General features: G+C 38.5%; 1 pseudogene; it reads right to left on the minus strand.

Moving 5' to 3' along the window:
- Nucleotides 1-13940, minus strand: part of LOC116900091 — a 34729-nt pseudogene extending 20789 nt beyond the window's left edge.
- Between the last annotated feature and the right edge of the window lie 1442 nt (nucleotides 13941-15382).

The raw sequence follows: 15382 nt of genomic DNA on the forward strand, positions 1-15382 counted from the left end.
GCTGGGCCCTCCTACAGCAATTAATAAGACAGTGTATCCCAGTTATCATTAATTATCAATTTACCCAGTTTAGAAATATTTGAAAAAAATACGTCAATTACATAATTCTCTTGATTAGGTTGGTCGTTTGAAATGTCTTTTGGATTATCTTAATTTGTCTAGGAGGTCTCAGCCACTATAGGCAGTCCTAGAATGGATTAAAAAGGTAAGGGAGGGTGAGAGAGGTGGGGAGGGGAAGGGGGAAGCAGAGCAGAGTTTAGGGGAGACAGACAAGGAGAGGGAGAGGGAAAGAGAGGGGGTGAGAGAGTGACAGTGAGAGTGAGAGCACGCCATCCTCCATGGTTCTAGCTTTACTTCCTTGGCTATGAGTGACTTATCCATTCATAGTTATGTGGAATAATAAGATCTGCTTTTTGGTTTATGACTTAATTTCTGTCCTGACTTTCATCTGTGTTAGACTGTGACCTAGAAGTGTAAGGTAAAATAAACTCTTTTATCCCCAAATTACTTTTGGTCAGAGTGTACTTACTATCAGAGCAAGAGAACACAGTTCCCCACAGACAGGCTAATCTGATATAGGCAATGCATCAATAGAACGTTTCCTCTCACATGACTTTAGACTATCTCTAACATTGGAACAGAGTCAAAAATGATACAAAGAATGAGTAACTTTGAGAAGGGCACCAGGAAAACATAATCAGAGGGCCAGGTAAAAGGCATTTTGTTCCCTGGATTTTTCTTTGACATGATTTTGTGCCTTCTGTGACAAATACTTGCATTCTATATATAAGCCATGTTTATTCTTGTTGGATTCATAGTTATTGAACCCAATCTGATGAGAGGATATATTGAGTGTTGTTTCAAAGTACACAGAATCTGGATATAGCCATCTGCCTTGCTTTTGTGCTTTCCCAGATATAATTTATAAGACCTGCCAGAAAATTGTGTTTAAAACTGTCTATCCTGTGAAAGTTCTCAGAAATGGCAGCTCTGTTAATATTTAATATGTGCTCACTGGCATTTATTTACATATTTTTCTAATCATGCCTTTCTGATGAAAGGTCAATATACCTTGCTTGGATCATTGCTTTCTTTGTTCTATTTATGTATAGAAATACATCAAAATTGAAGTACGGCTGTCTGCAGCCCTAGACTGTAGTTTGCTCTATTCTTTTAGGCCATCCAGTCCCAAGTCTAGCTAATAGATCTGCATAGGTTGATGAAAGTCAGTAGTCTAATTAATAGTGCACACATATCTGGGTGCTGGAGAGATGGTTAGCAACAGGCTGCTCTTTCAGAAGTCTACGTTCAATTCCCAGCAACCACATGGTGGCACATAACCAGTAATAATGTGACCTGATGCCCTGTTCTGGCATGCAGATATACCTGCAGATAGAGCACTCATACATTACATCAATCAATCAATCAATCAATCAATCAATCAATCAGTCAATCAATCAACCAGTCTCTTTTAAGAAATATATCTGTGCTACATATGTTGTGTGACCACTTTTTAGAATCTCAGCTATAAATGTGACAGTAACAGAAGATTAAAAATACTCAAGACAAATTAGCTAAAACAGTGCCCCAAATAAGGTATATGTTTGGCATTTATATACAAATGTAGGTGTAATAAAAACTAAAAAATCATAAAATAGAAATAGTAAGGTATAGTGTCTATTATGTACTAATTTAGTTATTTAAACTACCCTTTTCTTAAAAAATTTCATGCATATGTCCACTTTTCTTGGTCTTAAATTCTATTCTCTCCTTCCTAGTTTTGTCAGAACCCCAACATTTCTTTGCCACATGTGTTGTGCCTACTTCTCTCCTTTCCAACTTCATGGTGTTTTTATTGTTTATTTTTTAATAACATATGGAGACCAATTAGTGGTGACGTTCTGTACATGTGAGAGTCATTTGTGGAGGGAGGTAATGACCACTGCTAAAGAAAAATGACTCTTCCTCAGAAACCACGAAATGCCAGTAACTCCTCAGTTAGCGTAAAGATGTCAAGGGTCCTTGTTCCTCTCCTGGCTTGAGCTGAGCTGATCTCTCCCTATTGTGTCCTATAGTATCTTATTGTATTGTATCTTGATATCTTGATGTCATTTCTTATCTTGGGAGGGAAGAGTGTTTATACAGGTGTTTGTTCTATGGCTGTGTACTCACAGGTGATTATCTTCAACATGTTGACGAGTTATGGGTCTATGCATTAACCACAACTCTCTGTAATAAAAGACTTCTCTGACAAAGATTCCAAGCACAACACACGAAATACGTAGAATAGAATCTGACAACACAACCATTTAGCAGAGCTATATAAATAGGGTCTCTTTTAGGGCTTTGGCTTCTCCAGTCACGGTTTTTGTGGTACCAGGAATAAAACTCCTTCCTTTGAAGCCATCCTCAAGTATAATCAGGAGAGTGATTAGTTATCCATATAAACAGCCTTACCACCATTGCAGAAGTAAGCACATCTTGCCTGGCAAATAATGTGTCCTTCAGGGTCCAGAGATATGTAAGAGCATTGCTGTCTTCTCTTCCAGTAGCTTACAGAGATTTCTTGTCGGTTCAAGTAACTCTCACATTATCCCTTCATTTACCTACCCCCTATAACTCAGCTACCTGCTTGAATCCTCTTTTCCAAGCATCCCCATCTCTATTTTTATTTATTTTTTATTCTACTACCCTTTTCTCTGAATATATCTCCCCACATAACTAGACCATTTCTATATGTGGCTAAATATACAAAACAATGTACTCAAAGCTGGTATATGAACATATGAAAGAAAATTCATGGTATTGTGTCTGGGGGCTTGGATAAACTAACTTGGAATAAATTTCTCTAACCTTATTTACCTGAAAATTTTATGATTATGTGCATCTGACACACATAATCATACACACACAGACATATGCAGACATGCACACATACATATATGTGAATAACCCATATATAACAAACATATCTAACATATATATATAATACTCTCATATCCATATATATTTATATACACAGACACATGCACACACACAGATACACACACACACACACACACACACACACACACACACACACCACATGTATATGTGCCACGTTTAATTATTTATTTATATGTTTGGAGACATCTAGCTTTATTCCATTTCCTGCCTATTGTGAATTGGGCAGTAATAAAAACAGACATGCTAATATCTCTATAGTAAGATACAAATGTTTGGAACATATACCTGAGAGTGTTAGAGTGACTTTTCATGCTCTCTCTTGCTAATTCTTGGGGAAACCTGCAGACCTGTTTTCCGAGTAGCTGTACTGGTTTATGTTCCCAGCAGCAGTGTCTAGCCAATCTTACTCCACCATACCCATGCCAATATTTCTTATCATTTTAACTCCTGATGATGGTATTTTGATTAGGGTGTGGATACTTTTAAGCTCTTCATCTTGATGTTTAGGGATATTGAATACTTTTTTCTTTGTTTTTTTATTTATTTTTTTAAATTTTTTTATTTATCTTTACACTCCAGATTTTATTTCCTTCCTGGTCCACCCTTCAACTGTTCCACATTCCATACCTCCTCCCTGTGTCCCAATCTCCACGAGGATGTCCCCACCCTCCATAACCACCAGACTTCTAAACTTCCTGGGACCTCCAGTCTCTTAAGAGTTAGGTGCATCTTCTCTGACTGAACTCAGACCAGGGAGTCCTCTGCTGTATATGTGTTGGGGACCTCATCTCTGTGTATGCTGCCTGGTTGGTGATCCAGTGTCTGAGAGATCTCAGGGTCCAGGTTAATTGAGACTGCTGGTCCTCCTACAGGGGTTGCCCTCCTCTTCAGCTTCCTCCAGCTTTTCCCCTAATTCAACAGAGGGGTCAGCAGCTTCTGTTCATTGATTGGGTGCACATATTTGCATCTGACTTTTTCAGCTGCTTGTTGGGTCTTTTGGAAAGCAATCATGACAGGTCCCTTTTTGTGAGCACCCCATAGCCTCAGTAATGTTCTTAGCTCATGGGAATTCCCCTTGAGCTGGACCCCACTTTGGGCCTGTCCCTGGGCCATCTTTTCCTCAGGCTCTTCTCCATTTCCATCCCTGCATTTCTTCCAGACAGGAAGAATTATGGGTCAGAGTTTTGACTGTGGGATGGCAAACCCATCCCTCACATGATGCCCCTGTCTTTCTGCTGGAGGTGGGCTCAACAAGTTTCCTCTCCCCACTGTGGGGCGTTTTAGCTAAGCCTCCCCTCCCCCACCTTTAGTCATGAGAGTCTCTCACTTCCCAGGTCTCTGGTACATTCTGGAGGGGCCTCCCAACCTTCTTCCTCCCGAGGTCACCTGATACCTTTTAAAGTGTGGCTCTCATTTTGAGTATTTTCTGTTCATTCCATGATACTTTATTAATAGGGATGCTTTCATGAAATTTAGTTATCTTAGTTTTTAGCATATTGTAGACATTATTCCTCTATTGGATATGGAGTTGGTGAAGATTTTTTTCCCAAATCTGTGGACTGATTCTTTACTTGACTGACAGTTTCCTTTTCTGTACAGAACTCTCTCTGGCTCACCAAATCCTACACCTGGGGATTTGGGTCAGAGCCACTTCTCTTCTTATTACCTCAGACTGGTTCACCTGAGCTTCTGTCACTAAGTTCAGCTCTACTGTGCTGCTCAGGCAAAGTATAGGGGCCAACTCTCCCAAGGGTTGCATCTAGCAAGGGGAGGAGCCAGCTTGCCCATTCTCATGATCTAGGGCCAGCTTTCCTACCTGTTAGAGGTGGCAAGACACGAGGTGGGGGAGAAAGCATCTCTCCCTTACTTACAACACTGGACACCAGATGCGGGGGTTGGTGTAGTCATCTCTCTCCTGCTCACACATATGGGTTGAGCTCCACTGAGTCCCTGCCACCAGGGCCAGATCTACGGTGCTGCCCCAGCAAGGCGCATGGCCTGCTTTCTTGAGTACTGCTGTCAGTGAGGGGGGTTGGCGGGAAGGCAACTCTGGACAGCCCTTGGATATTAACATGGTCTCAGGTAGCATCCCTGAACAGGGATGTCTGCATAATTTTAATGATGATATGAGACATGGACATTGACACAGCATGTGCTACTGCATGGCCACAGACCCAGACATGGCTCTCAGTGGCAACATGGATCAGGACTTCAATATGTTTTCAGATGTCATGGCAGGCTACTCACAGCAAGCTATTTCTCTACACCCTTACCTCTCCAGTTCTGCCTCTTTACACAGTGCTCAAACCATTTCACTTCTCTTTCTCTCCAATATATCTGCCATATACTCACACATAATATTGGCTCTTGCTATGGGCTGGTCTGACAGCCGTGGGTGGGCCTCATGGGAGTCTTCCACCCACCTGAGGTATTTTTGTTCTAGTATCATGCTCCTTTTATAAAATTATGACTCTAGCATAGCTTGAAGTCAAGCATGATGATTCCTCTGGTAGTATTCAATTCATGAAGGATTGCCTTGGTTGTCCCTGGCCTTTTCTGTTTCCCTGTAAATATTGGCATTGTTGTTTTCCATGACTATGAAGAAATGCCTTTGCACTTTGCTTGGGATTACACATCCATGTTTGTTTGTTTATGGTAAGATGAACATTTTTACAGGACTAATTCCTTAAATCCATGTGTATAGAAGGTCTTTCAATTTTCTAGTGTTTTATAAAGTTCTTTTGTCAATATCTCAAAATTTTATTGTAGATATATTTCATTTCTTTGATTATTTTGATTCCTGAATAGTTTATTTGTTTGTGGTTATTGTGAATAGGATGGTTCCTCTGATTTTTTTCAGTATAATTCCTATTTTTCAGTATGTTCCTATATAGGAAGAATACTGATTCCTGTACTTAAATTTTATACCTTTCTATGTTTCTTAAAATACTTATCAGCGTTAAGGATATATAAGTAAAGAGTTCAGAGTTTCTTTTATATAGAATCATGTTGTATACAAGTAGGGATACTTTGAGGGATTTTTTTCTTGCTATTTATAAAATTATTTACTTCTCTTATTGCTCTAGCTTCAAAATTTTTATAGAGTAAGAAATAAGAGATAGAATACCCTTGATCTGTTCCAGTTCTTAGTGAGAGTTCTTGTTTTTCTCCATGTAGCATGAAATTGTCTATAGGTTTGTCATACATAATTTTTATTATGTTAAAGTATAATCCCTTCTCCCTTTTTAAGGATGTTATGAGATGTTGGGTTTTGTCAAAGGTCTTTTCTATGCCTAGTAAGATGATAATGCAATTTTTAACTTTGAGCCTATTTATATGATCAATAACAGTTATTAATTTGTACAAGTTCAAATGTCCATGCTTATCTCTAATGAAATAGTTTGGCAGCTGTTTTGGTTAAGGTTACTATTGCTGTGATAAAATATCATGACCAAAAGCAAGTTTAGGAGAAAAGGGTTTATTAGGCTTATTTCTCCACAGTACTGTTCATCATCTCAGGAAGTCAAGACAAAAACTGAAACAGAGCAAGAACTTAGAGGCAGGATATGATGCAGAGGCAATGAGTGGGAACTATTTACAGATTTGCTGGCCATAGCTTGTTCAGCCTGCATTCTTATAGTACCCTGGACTAACAGCCCAGGAGGATAAAACCCACAATGGGCTGGGCCCTCCTTTTCAATTACTGATTAGCAAAATGCCTTACAGCCTGATCTTATGGAGAAATTTTCTCAGTTGAGGTTTTGTCCTTTCAGATAAGTGTAGCTTGTGTCAATTGATATAAACCTTCTTAGGACAATGATGGATGATCTCTGACCTGGATATTTTTCTTTCCCTTTGCTGGAGCCATGGGTCCCTCCATGTGTATTCTTTGGTTGGTAGTTTAGTCACTGGGAACTCTGAGGGATCTTGTTGGTTGACATTATTGTTCCTCCCATGGGGTTGCAAACCCCTTCAGCTCACTGAGTCCTTCCCCAACTCCTTCATTGGGGTTCCCATGCTCAGACTATGTTTGGCTGCAAGTATCCACATCTGCATCAGTAAGGCTCTGACAGAGCCTCTCAGGAGACATCCATATCAGCAAGCACTTCCCACTTCCCTGCATCAGCAAGTGTGTTTGGTGGCTGCACTGGGATGGATCCCCAGGTGGGACAATCCCTGAACCGCCCTTCCCTCAGTCTCTGCTCCACGCCTTGTCACTGCATTTCCTTTAGACAAAAACAATTCTGGGTTAAAATTTTGAAAAGGGTGGGTGACCCCAATCCTTCCACTGGAGGCTGTTCGTAACTTCTGGATAACCTCTACAGGTTCTCTCTCCCATTTGTTGGGTATTTCAACTAATGTCATCTCTGTTGGGTCTTGGGAGCCTCTTGCTTTTCTGGCATCTGGGACTTTCTGGTGGCTATCCCCCAGTTCCCCATTCCCCATTGCTATACACCTCTGTTCAATTTCCTGACTCCTCCTGTCTCCTCCTACACCTATTCCTGCCTGCTTTTTCCCCCACTTCCTCTCTTCCTCCCAAGACCCTCCTGCCCTTAACCTCCCATGATTGTCCTTGCCCCTCCCCCCATCAAGTAGGACTGAGGCACCCACACTTTGGTCTTCCTTTTTCTTGACCTTCATATGGTCTGTAAGATGTATCATGAGTATTCCGAGCTTTTTTTCCTAATATCCACTTATCAGCGAGTACATACTATATGTGAGAAGAATTTTTAAAATGAAAAAGATAATACAATGTAAAATTAATTACACTCGCATATGTAAAATTGTGTTTGTATAACTTTGAGGCCTTGGCAAAACCGTATTAATAAATAAAGCTTTCAAAACTGATTCTCATCTTTATAATTAATAGAATTTAGAAATGTGAAGTTATAGAGAAAGAGAAATTTTCTATCTAGTCTATGTGACACAGACTTTGCTACAGTTATCTTGACTGGAGCTTAGAGAAAGGAAGATCTGTGTAAATGTTATTTTGTAAAGAAAGCTGTTTGGTGTTGAAGGAGAGGATCTGGTGAAAGATAAAGCCTGAAAGCTTAGAGACAGTGGCTTAAACATAGATATAAATGAAAAAACCATCTGGTAGAAAACAGTTTCTCATATCAGCATTTCTCATCTTCATAGCCTACTTAAGTACCATGTTTATAATATATTAGATAACAATTTTTACTGCAATCTCTATTTCCCATTACTTGTTAATTTCTTATCTTTGAATATGATTTACAATTGTCATATTATTAAAATATGATCCTTTTCTGATTTATTTTACATATTTTGCTCATGCTTTTTTCTTCCCACAAGCTTAGCATGTTTTATCATTGTGGTTGTCCATGTTTATGTGAAAGCCATTTCTGCCATGGTCTCTCTAGCCTTGGGCACTTTTGTTCATCTTATACTCTAGTATTATGTTTCCTTCTCTTTCAGTGATTCTACAATTTCCATTTCTCTGAGGATTTACGGGAACTGCACAGCCAACTTGTTGACTAGGAACTTGCTTTGCAGAACTCCCCTTTTTTCTCTTATCAGTCAGGTAAGTTGATACCTATTTGCAAGGCCTCCTATTTATCTTCCTGCAGCATTCTAAACTCCACTATTTTAACTCTAAACTTCCTTTCAAACACCAATATCTGTTTTCATGGCTACATGTGTGATTAATATGTTTTCATCATAGGGCTATTCATTTTACTTCCTACGGAAAGCTATTTTCTGTCACAGACAATCTCCCTAAAGCATAAGGAATGATTGAAACCTGTCTAAAAAACCATGTCAGATATTTATTAAGGATGTTCTTATGTTAAAGAATGTTCCATTAATATAAAAAATAAACCTGAAAAATTACTGTGGTTCTTAATATTGGTCCCATTGAAAACCAAGGTTGAAATAACTTCGGTTTCCTTGTTGTCATATTTTTAATATCCTGAATATTGGGACTTGATATCAAGACTCCTCTATTTAGCAATGATCTGTCCCTAAAATTAAGAAATAGAAAAAAATATACCCATTAGTACTTTCCAAAAAGTTTTTACATAATATCCCTGTTAATTCACCTCACTAAGGAGAGAAGGGGGTACAATTTTGGTCTTTTCATTTGTAAACATATGTATTTATATATTTATGAACACTAATACAGTGTGTGTGTGTGTGTGTGTGTGTGTGTGTGTGTGTGTGTGTGATAACTAACAAAAGCTTATTTCAGGAAGAAAATCCTGCGAAATGCCTTAGGGGTTGCCTTTGTGAGATTCTCTCTATAGTTCTCGGCATGTTTCTCTCTAATTGATTTAATTATTACATTTGTATAAGATTTCTCTGGGGAACAAAACTTAGATAAACTAAAAGAAAAGTTGTGATGTGGCAAAACATTTTCTTCCACAAACAGATTAACTATGAGTCAGTGACCTGTGCTTGACCTGATAGAACATCAAAAACCTTGATTCTCATCTGAAAAGGTAGAAGATGAGGAAAGACATGCCTTTAACCTTCTCATGCTCAGGAAAGGGAAATCTTTCCATCACCAACCATCACTGAACGTGTTCTCAATACTAAAATGAAAGAAAAGGAGCAGAGAGACCATGGTGTAGTGACTTCAGACTTGGCAGCTTAAATTGAAGAAGACCCAAACGGAAAACTCCTTAGTGTTCAAAGGTATCAATACAAGGGTCAGTGAGGCAAATTTGAAAATTGGAAGGCTTGTCACTTTGCTTCCATATTAGCTTGCTCATCTGACATTGTCTGAAAGAATTCTCAGTAGATTGTAGGTAACTTTAGAATCTCAAAGGGCTCTTGACAATGTTATAAAAGTTGAGAGAATACTGTTTTATTTTTTAACTTATCATATAGGTCAGAGATCCTTTTAAGATCTTTTAATATAAAATGAACGTAAGAAATTCTCAGATAGGAACTCTACACAGAGCAGACAAATAATGTCTCATGTAATGACACCAGATTTTGTTGCAACAGAGGGGTCAAAAGCTTCAGCATGGACTTAAACAGCAGTAATTTGGCGTCCCTAAGTTTTCACTTGTAGAGACAGGTAGTTTTGTATCAAGTAAGGATCAGATTATTGGACTCAGATGTTTTTCATGTGATAGAGAAAAGAAAGAGGCACACTTCATTGTGGGTGGTTATATGGGGTACAGCAGAAGCAGACAAGACCTGCATGACTTTTGGGCCATGTTAGTTTGAACAGACTCCCAGTATTTATTTATATATTTTCTCATTCGTCATTATTCAAGTATATCATATTATTTCTTACAAATCAAACTGAAATGTTAATAATTTAATTATTTTAGAAGTATTCTGCAAGCAAGTAATGTAAGAAATTACCTAAAACATTGCGTTAATGTCTCTACATACACCTAGACATACATATAATAAAATATTTTAAAATTATTAAATAAAACATGATCTTACACTTTCAAATGGGTTTCATGAAGTATCTAAAGAGTACGTCTAGGAATATAGGTTAGGGAATTAAACAGACAGGTCTGTTCAGGTTTATCTGTGATGATGTTGGCATATTCTTTCTGAAAGGTGACTTGTCTGTCAGTCAGGAAAAGAACCATGCATTCCTAGAGTAACCATTTCCTCCCTTGTTCACTGATTATTTTATTTAAATCACCACTTATCATCTTCTTGTATCTATCTATATCTATATCTATATCTATATCTATATCTATATCTATATCTATATCTATATCTATATCTATATCTATGCTAAGCAAAATACTAATAATATACAACATTTTTCCCCATCTTATGCCAACAAGTTAAATCTTAGTGGCTCAGTATTTTTATGAATGAAAAATAAAGATAATAACCCTTCTCTTGTCCGTTGATTGTGAATATTCAATATAATAACATAGATGTAATACTTCCTGAACTATTTTCATGGCTTCTTGGTTAATGATTGATCCTAGTTTTGCAAGGTATTATAATGTGATTTTCTGCATAATTCTCATTACTCACACCCTAAATGTGTAACCACTCATCCAGGCAGTACTCTAGAGATGATAAATACAACAGAAATGAAGACAAAGTACCAGTTCACTTACATCTCAACTGGCAGTCAGCTTGCTCTTATATTCTCCTTGTCAGATCATGCTGTGTAACCTCTGAAAATGTGAGGTTTTTTTCCAGATTGTGGACCCTGCTAAGTCAGTGGAAGTCACTCAAGGGCAGCAATGTATGTCCTGAGCAATTAACTACTTGACTATCTTAGATGGGCATGATAAATCACCAGATCAGAGGTATATAAAGTCTGTTTTTCTTTAGCATTCTAAATTTTTAAAGGGTGGAAGAGCCAATGGAAGATGGAACTTTTTTTCTTCAAGAGACAAGAAAAATAAGAATCTGTGTTACAGGGAAGGCCAGGTAGGACAAATATAATAAAAACCCATACTGAATAAAGTAAGATCTGACTATATGGCTTATCATGTAAAAGTATTTGTCCCCAAACCTTATAACCTGAGTTCTATCTCCAACCAGCACTGTTGAAGGAAAAAGGAGGGTGTAAAATGAGGAGAGAAGAAGGAGGAGTCTAGGAAGAGAGCAGGGAGGAGAGAGATAATGAACTCGATGCCTACAAAGTTTTGAGAACAACAGAATAAATAAAGTCCCTATATGTCTTAGTCAGTGCTCTATTGCTGTGGAGGGACATTGACCATGGCAACTCTGATATAAGAAAGCATGTCATTGGACCTTGATTACAGTTTGAGGTTTATTTCATCATCATGGTGGGGAACAAGGCAGGTAGGCATGTTTTGGAGCAGTAGCCAAGAGCTATGCTCTGATCCAAAGGCAGAGAGAGAAACATTGTGCTTGGAAGGAGCTTTTGAACTCTCAAAGACCATACCCTTCTGCCAACAAGGCTACACCTACTCCAAGGCCATACCTTCTAACCACTGTAATCCTTCCTAATAATGCCACTTCCTGTTTACCAGACATTCAAATATATCGTCTATTCTTATTCAAATCATCATACTACTGATTAGTATTAGTAAATTTTCAAACAGCAATTAATTGCAATGGCCTACAGGCAAGTCTTACTAGATGTGATGTATTTAGTTGGCTTCAGAGAAGAATATGTGAGCTATTATGCACAGGGTAAAAAGACTTTGCTCACATAGATAAACAGTGAAGAAGTCAGGAAAGTTAAACACAAAACTTTAATAGGCTGTAGTAAACAGCTGCTCCTCCTGGAATTATATAATTTTAGAATTTACTTATCTCGACAATATTCTTTCCCTTTAAACAACATTCTTTCCCCTTAAAACCTTGAGCATTTCTTTTAAGTCATAAACTCATCCTTTTTTAAAAGATTTATTTATTTATTATATATAAGTATGCTGTAGCTGTCATCAGACACACCAGAAGAGGGCATCAGATGTCATTACAGATAGTTGTGAGTCACCATGTGGTTGCTTGGATTTGAACTCAGGACCTCTGGAAGAGTAGTCAGTGTTCTTAACCAATGAGCCATCTCTCCACCCCCATAAAATCTGTTCTTATGACAGATGTCACTAGTGCTTTACAATAGCCTAAGTGACTTCTATGTTATTTAAGGGCCAGGCCAATCCTGATTCCCATAGGCAGTATGTTTATTTGAGTAATTTTCCATAAATCCTTTTCTTCAGTATTGTTTCTAAGTCAACAAGAAGCCATCCTACTGATAAATCTGTATGTACTTTACTAAGAAAGTCAGTGAAAACATGTCTTAAACTTTGTTGTACTCATGGGGCTGAGTTAATTGTTATTTTAATACTTTTCCCCCTTAAAATTGTGCTACACTTAAATATGGTAAGGTAAAAATAATCTGGGCCAGACTCTAGATGTTCTAGTCCCAATGTCTATCCTCTGCATTATTGGTATCTACTTTCCTATCAATAATTCATTGAGTTATAACTTGCCATGTTTCATCTAGGCAGCTCTTAACTCTAATTGGCCAGCCCTCATGTTTTCATAACTCACTTATCCCTATAGGCTTATATTTTTTCAAAACCTACTTTAATAGGGGTTCTTAAATGCTTCAAACTTCTTTTAGCCCACCAACCAAAGGTAGGGGAAGAAAATGGCTACTAGGACGAGGAGGAAATGGACTCTTTTAGAAGTAGTTCTTCAGGTTGATTCCAATCCTCGTTGTCAGCAGTCCAGTCCACTAAAAACACCAAACACAAATCAGCAGCAACAGCAGCTTGATCTAGAAGAAATCATGAGGCTCCACTGATTGGCATAAGTCCACTGAAGAGGCAAGAAGCAATTGGAGCAGCACCAGAAGTTCTTTGGTGCCGTTCTCTCTACAAAGTCAAAAGTGAAGATCAGGGAAGAAAGCAAGGTAAACCCATGCAAGACCATCATGAGCAAAGCTCAATGAAGACCAGCAAGGAAAACCAATGCCAGAGTGTCATCCACTGTCTGTTAGGCTACACTTATCTATTTCCAAACATTACATGTCCTCTTAAGCATTTGCTCCAGCAAAATGCCACATGGTCTTTCACCAGACAGCTTCTAGAAAAATACCACATTTCTGTTCTCAGCAAAGCATACTCTCATAAGACAGCTTCTAAAAAACCAAAACATAACATAACTCTAACAAAACAAGAACTGCCCACTTCATAACCCGTGGAATCTCTCCTCTTTCCATCTTCTCTTTCTCCCTTCTCATGGTGGACTCCCGCATACCCCAAGCCAGGTACACAAACACCACCTACTTCAATTCTTCCCAACTGTAGGCTGTAGGCATCTTTATTCATCAAATTAGGGATAATGAGATGTGGGGGGCTGTTACATAGCATCACTCCTGTCTAAGTGCAGATTCTCTTGTTCCTGGGGACACCAGGCCTTGAGGTCCAGTATTTTAAGTTATAATACATAACAAAAGACCAAATCTCAACAGGCTACCATAATATTAGGCTGAGTTTCACTCTTACCTTACTCTGCTCATTTTCCTCTTCCTGTTCTAAAGCCTGGAAGGAAATCACCATATTACCCTACTTAAATACAGCTGACTTTTCAGATTAATGGCTCATTTAAAATAGAGTGTTGTGTGTATCTATAATGAACTAATTAAAAAATGTAGACAATTTGACTGATTACAAATCCAAATCCAAGCAGAGGCCATTTGATCTCTAATGGCAGGTCCTTTTAATTATCTTTCAAAAATAATCATGAGTTTAGAGATATATCTGTGTCACTGAAAGTTCTAGGTTTCTGGCCGGATGCTTTCTTTTAGGTGTGAACAGGTCATGAGGTTGGCGCCGCAGAGCAACAGTCTTTGTCTTCCCTGTCTCCCAGTCAGAGCACTGAAGAAAACTCCCATGGAAGAGCTGGGAATGAGTTCTGACTTGGGAGAGTGTAACTGTATGCTCTTAGTTCAGTGATTTTGGTTTCTTCTTTCAGAGTTCCAGCATCATGTTTCTAGGGGCTGGATTACTTAAAATAAAAAAGGCTTTGATATATTGCTCTAATTAAAAAAAAGTCCCTCAGACAGTGCTTATATAATATTAGTTGCTGACAAAGGCTACTTGAAGCCCAGTTCATTCATTGCTCCAGCACTCACAATACCATGCTTTCTAAAGATACTCGACAGTGACTAATTTATCCATTAGAGTCTGCCTTTTACTTGACGCAGTTCTCTAAGGGCAAGCCCATTCCAGTACATACCACAATGCCTTTTAACATACATCAGAAGCACCTAGAATCTTACCAATAACACCAGATGCTGTAAAAACACCTCCTTTACACTAATATGACTGTCAAGAGGGAGCCCTCAGAAAATGAGGCCAGATCTGCCAGTTTGATTAATATAGGAATGGATGTCTCACACTCAGACACTCCACAGAAGAATAAGTGAGATTGTTATTGAATTTTATATATTTCAGAAAACTATGCAAAGTTTGAGAAGTGAAATGGCATGTTAGTTTTGAGTTTAATTTTTTTCCATTAAGAGTGGGGGAAATGTTTACATTATCCTTTATAAAACTTAATTCAGATATTCATGATATGTGTGCCCTCCGAACCCCAATTAGCTGCTGCTCATTGGTGGTCTCGGTATATGGAGGAGCTGGACAGTAGGTCTGGGACAGTGAGGAGTGCAGCAGGTATGAACAACCCAGGAGACTCCTTTGGAAGAAACCTTGTTTATTGAAATTGTGGGGCTACCTTATACAGCTTGAATCAGGGGGATAAGAGGAAAAAGAACAAGGGGGAAGTGTTGCAACAGGGGCGGTGACCTTCCACGCTTATCAGCTTTACCAGTCTGTAAGTCCCAGGATTGCTGGGAAGTGGGTTCTCAAGCAGGGAAACGGGAGGCTCACTGGCTTTTTCTCTCTGAAATTGAGTAAGCCCAAGATTGATTTTCATAGGAAGTTGGCCCCACTTCTGTCGTTCTCTTTGATAGATGTCTGGGGTATGGGCAATGCTCTAC

Source organism: Rattus rattus, chromosome 5 (assembly GCF_011064425.1).
Source record: "Rattus rattus isolate New Zealand chromosome 5, Rrattus_CSIRO_v1, whole genome shotgun sequence".
Classification (NCBI taxonomy): Eukaryota; Metazoa; Chordata; class Mammalia; order Rodentia; family Muridae; genus Rattus; species Rattus rattus.